The following is a 6,000-nucleotide window of genomic DNA, read 5'->3' as shown; positions in this document are numbered from 1 at the left end:
CAGGATTCCCACGTGGTGCCGTGGTAAACAGTCTGCCTGCCAGTGCAAGAGATGCAGGAGATGCGGGTTCGATCCCCAGGTCGGGAGGATCTCCTGGAGGAGGAAATGGCTGCAGTATTCTTGCCAGGATAGTCCCAAGGATAGAGGAGCCTGGCAGGCTACAGTCTATGGGGTGGTAAAGAGTTGGACACAACTGAGCCACTGAGCACACGTTACAACCAGAGCAGTTGATGAGTTTAGCACGTGTCTTCTGCCAGGCCTGAAACCCTCCACATGTTCCCATCAGGTGAAGGATCGGTGCTTCTGGCCTGGACTGCTGTCATAGTAACCACTCACTGGGTGGCTTAGACAACAGAGATGCATTGTCTCCCAGCTCTGGAAGCCAGAAATCAGGAACTGTGGTGTCAGCAGGGCTGGTTCCTCCTGGAGGTGGTGAGAGAATTCAGTCCCATGCCTCTTCCCTAGCTTCTTGAGGTCTGGTGGCAATCTTTGGTGTTCCTTGGCTTGTGTCGAGGCATCGCCTCGATCTCTGCCTTCAGCTTCACGTGATGCCCATGTACATGTCTGCGTCCAAAGTCCCACTTTTCATAAGACACCACTCATACTGGATTAAGGGGAGGGTCCATCCTTCTCCAGTAGGACCTCATTTTAAATAATTATATCTGCCATGACCCTATTTCTAAACATCATATTCTGCTCAATATTTTGTAATAATCTATAAAAGACTCTGAAAAGGAATATATATAGATACGCAGATAAAACTGAGTTATTTTGCAGCACACATGAAACAAACACAACATAGTGAATCAACTATAGTTCGATTAAAAAAATAAAGTCACATTCTGAAGCACTGGGGGTTAGCCAAATGTCCAACGACAAATGGATGGAAAATGAAGATGTAGTACATATATACAGTGGAGTACTGCTTAGTCATAATCAGTAACAAAACTGGGTCATTTACAGTGATGGGGATGGACCTCGAGTCTCTCATACAGAGTGAAGTAAGTCAGAAAGAGAAAAAACAAATACTGTATATTAATGCAAATATATGGAATCTAGAAAAATAGCGCTGCTCCTGCTGCTGCTAAGTCGCTTCAGTCGTGTCCAACTCTGTGCGACCCCACAGATGGCAGCTCACCAGGCTCCGCTGTCCCTGGGATTCTCCAGGCAAGAACACTGGGGTGGGTTGCCATTTCCTTCTCCAATGTATGAAAGTGAAAAGTGAAAGTGAAGTCGTCTGATTCTTAGCAACCCCATGGACTGCAGCCCACCAGGCTCCTCCATCCGTGGGATTTTCCAGGCAAGAGTACTGGAGTGGAGTGCCATTGCCTGTGCAAATTAACCTGTTTTCAGGGCAGGAATAAAGACGCAGATATACAGAACAAACATATGGACCCAGGGGGAAGGAGAGGGTGGAACGAATTGGGAGAGTATGATTGACACATACACACTCCCATGTGTAAAATGATAGTGTAAAAGGGCTTCCTGTGGAAGCTCCTGTATAGAAGGGCTTCCCAGGTGGCTCAGCTGGTAAAGAATCTGCCTGCCATGCAGGAGATCTGGGTTTGATCCCTGAGTTGGGAAGATCTCCTGGAGAAGGGAAAGGCTACCCACTCCAGTATTCTGACCTGGAGAATCCCATGGACTGTATAGTCCATGGGGTCACAGTTAGACATGACTGAGCGACTTTCACTTTCACTTCATGTGTAAAATAGATAGCTAGTGGGAAGCTGCTGTATAGTACAGGGGACTCAGCTTAGTGCTCTGCGGTGACCTAGATGGATGGGATGAAGGGGTGGGAAGGAGGTCCAAGAGGCAAGGGATATATCTATACAGAGAGCTGATTCACTTCACTGTACAGTAGAAACTAATGCAACATTGTAAAGCAATTATACTCTAATGATAAAATAAAAACTAAAATTTTAAAGCACTAGGGGTTAGGAATTCAACACATGAATCTGACCAGAGACACAATTCAACCCACAACAGGGGTGTGGTGGGAGCTTGAGGCGGAGGCGCAGGGCCGTGCCCCAGCACAGACTTCTTCACTCCCAGGCCACGGGCAGGCAGGGAAGCCCCCCCACCCCCCGCCTCACCTGGCTGCATTCTGCTCCTCTCTCCACAACCACAGGCAGCAGATGGCCCTAAACAGAGAGCAGCAAATGAAGACCATCAAACACCAGGGGCAAACCAAATGTCAGGGCATGAGAAAGTTGCTCATGAAGAATATCATTTGATTAGACCGCATCACTTATCCAAAACAGATGGACTTTTCATAGTCCTCTGACAGTTCTGAACTTTTACGACAAATACCCAACAAGTCCAGCCATCTCTTGCACTACTCTACCTGCTGCAGTCGGGTTACACAGTTTGGAAACACTGTGGCTTGACTCATCCAAGGTCAGAGGTTGTGAATCTTGGCTACACACTGGAGTCCTCTGGAGGGCTTTGAAAATGCTGCCTGGGGCCCACCATTGAACCGGTCTGGGGAGGGGGTGCAACCTGGACACCGAGATTTTTTTCTTTTGAAAGCTCCCAGGCGATCACAGTGCATAGCGGAGGCTGAGAACCACTGGCTTGGAACCCTCCCAGAACCTAGCCATCTGCGTAGCTGTAATGATGCATATTGATTGCAGATGGCATGGAATAGGTTTGTTGGGGGTTGTCTTTTGTTTGTTGCTTTCAAATGAAATGCATCAATATCTCTATTCTTTAACTCTGCAGGGCCACATGCTCTATTTTCTTTAACTTCTGTCAGTTGCTAAGGAGCCAAATCTTTGCCGTATGAAGTTTGACTTTGGCTTACACAAGCAGCACCTCAGCTGGAAACCGAGGCAGCGCAGTGAATTGTACTAAAACGGAAGAGAACAGAAAATAGGTTTGCATTCAGTACAATGTATGATCAGGAGTAATCGTGTGGACCATAGCATCTTTTTTTCCCCCAAGGATGCAGGTTGGTTTTGGTTACTCTATTCAGCAGAAAACACTGGTCCAAGGCCACAGTGTATCTCTCCCTCTGTCTCTTGGGTTCTTTTCCTTTTACTCTCTCTCTCTCTCTCCCTCTCACTGATTCTCTTTCCATCTTCTCATTTATTCTCATCCTCTTTCTCTTCTCTTATGTTCCTTCCCATGTTGTCTCTCTCTTTCCCTTTCTATCCTCAAAACTTATTCTCACAACTTTCATAGGTTGAGGTAGAGGCAGTGTATGTAGGTTCAATAGCTTAAATGCTCCAACAATCAAGACATTATACATGTAAACCCTATGATCTTTTGGGACATCTCCTATTGCTTCTTGTAAAAGATGTGAGGAGAAACCACACAGCCAAGAGAACTAAGTAGGTCTCTCTTTTCCTCAACCCATGAAGTCTTTCTCTCCCACAGTCTTATCTTTCCAAATCTATGTCACCCTGTTTGCTGGTCCCAGAAACTATACCTAGGGAAGTTGGCTACACAAACCTGGGAAATAATAATAGTGATTGACTAGAGCATGCTTCCTACATGCCAGGCACCCTTCTTAGCACCTCTGACAGATAAGGAGACATAGCCAGAGATGGGGGTAGATTTCAAGCCCAGGCTTTGTGCTCCAGGGTCTTTATATTATGAGCATTTCAGAAGGGGAAGTGAGAAAAAAAGATTACAGAGAAGGAGAGAGAGACAGAAAGTAGAAAGCAGAAAGATGAAAGTCAGAGGCACGGGAGGATGGAGAGAGACAGGGTAAACAAACTGGGTACTGGGTAAAAACTGTGAACTGGGTAAAAACAATCCCATGTCTGGGGCCAGTTTAGCTGAGAATCTCCAGCTGTATGAAGTACAAGTTTGACTCAGGTATGGCTTGAAAGAAAATTCTGATGTCATGGTTCACTGGTTTTGGAAAATGTGTGTTTGTTTCTGGTTCACCTGGTGTCTTTTGAAAAGGGAGAAAAAAATCCCCTTTACTTCTAGTTTCAAGCCAGAAAAGAAAAAAAAAAGTAAAACATTGTATTTAAGTTTTGTTTAATTCAGCCTTCAGAAAACCAAGGCAAAAAATTCTGATTTTTTTTCAAGTCTTGTTATTTCCACTTGCCAATTGAAATCTTCAGAGACCCTGTTAAATCCAAGGCCTAAACTAGTAGTTTCATTAGAAGTAAGTGGGGATAACAAGGCAGGATGGGGCTGCATTTCCTGGATCTGAAGTTCCAAGAGCACCCATTGTAGGGAAGTAGGGGTGGATGGAACCTGTTGGTGGTTACAATTGGTAAAGGTATTGCATTGTGATTTTCAGGCCAGTTCCAGTATCCTCAGCTAATCAATTTTATTTCTTTAATTTCTTAGTGTGGTAGGTGTTAGGGTGCTAGTGGCTTATCTTTTGTGGTATGTTGCTGGGACCCTGAATCATTAAGAGGACTAATTTCCCTTCCAAATGGTCTTGGAATGTTGCTATCTGCACATTCCATGCTGTGGTCACTGGAGTGTAAGATGGAGACCTAATTTAATTCCATAAAAGTTGCATGTTCTTCAATAGGTGAATGGATATGTGAACTATGGTACATTCAGACAATAGAATATTATTCACTGTTAAAAAGAAACGACCCATCGAGCCTTAAAAAGACATGAAGGAACCTTAAATGCTTATGACTGACTAAGTGGAAGAAGCCAGTCTAAAAATGCTACATACTATACAGCATTCTTTAAGTTTTGAGGTGAACCTAAAACTGCTATAAAAAATAAAGTCTTTACTTTCAAACTGTGGTGCTGGAGAAGACTCTTGAGATTCCCTTGGACAGCAAGGAGATCAAACCAGTCAATCCTAAAGGAAATTAACCCTGAATATTTATTGGCAGGACTGATGCTGAAGCTGAAGCTCCCTTACTTTGGCCACCTGATGAGAAGAGTGAACTCACTAGAAAAGACCCTGATACTGGGAAAGATTGAGGGCGGGAGGAGAACAGGACAACAGAGGATGAGATGGTTGGATGGCATCACCAACTCAATGGGTATGAGTTTGAGCAAGCTCCAGGAGATAGTGAAGACAGGAAAGCCTGGTGTGCTGCAGTCCATGGGGTCACAAGGAACTGGACATGACTTAGCAACTGTACAATACCACAAACATTTAAAAAGAGATTTATGTATTAAAGACTTGATAATCTCATTTGTTAGGATGCTATTAAACATGAAAATTCCCTTTCCTCTTTGATTTTTCCATCTCCTCTGAGTTGGGTCCTACTTTTTGCTCAAATTGATTTTTGATAGAACAACTACTATGAGCCAAGTTTCTCTCTTTTACAAAGGAGACTTAGGCTTGGTAAAGGCTTATCAGTATTTCCAAAGGACACAGCACATAATAGAACCAGGATTTTTCAAACACAAGATTTTCCAAATTCTGAGCTTTCCCATAGCTTCTCCATCCTGAGAATTTGCTAGAAGTTTGGCAGTCATTCCCATGCAGCTTTCTGTAGTTTCCTACTTAACTCCTGGGATTGAAAACTCCTCAGTCTCCTGTTCCATACTGCAGTTCACAAAGACTATCCCAGAACTGATACCTGGGAGCCACCAGGACCCAGATTGCAACTAATAGACATTGCTCCACAGGACAGAGAGCTCCTTAGGGTAGAACGGACTGCCTCAGTAGTAACGACCTCCCCATCACCACAGATATTCAAGCAGATGATAGAAAAACAAGGATTCTTCAATTGGGATTCACAAATGAACTGTAGACCATCTAAAATTGCCAAATTTTGAGTGTGGAGTATACACATATATGGAGGAGAGTTACACTAGGTTTTCAAATTTTATTTTGACCCAATAGTTGAGAACTTTTGAGACCAAAGGTGGAGGAGAGGGTGGAATGAAATTACATCCCAAAGTTGATCATCCAAGAGTCTCCCTGCTGAGTCCTTTTCATGAGTGAAAATGAGTCCTCAGGGATAATATTAAGCCACGCATCAGCTGAAAGACTTGAGTCTCCTGTGCTCCATCATAGGAGTCAATGCTTTCCTAGGGTCAGGGTGAAAATGAACTATA

The sequence above is a fragment of the Oryx dammah genome, unplaced genomic scaffold, assembly GCF_014754425.2.
Source record: "Oryx dammah isolate SB20612 unplaced genomic scaffold, SCBI_Odam_1.1 HiC_scaffold_2, whole genome shotgun sequence".
Taxonomy (NCBI): domain Eukaryota; kingdom Metazoa; phylum Chordata; class Mammalia; order Artiodactyla; family Bovidae; genus Oryx; species Oryx dammah.
Note: the sequence above shows the minus strand (reverse complement) of the source record.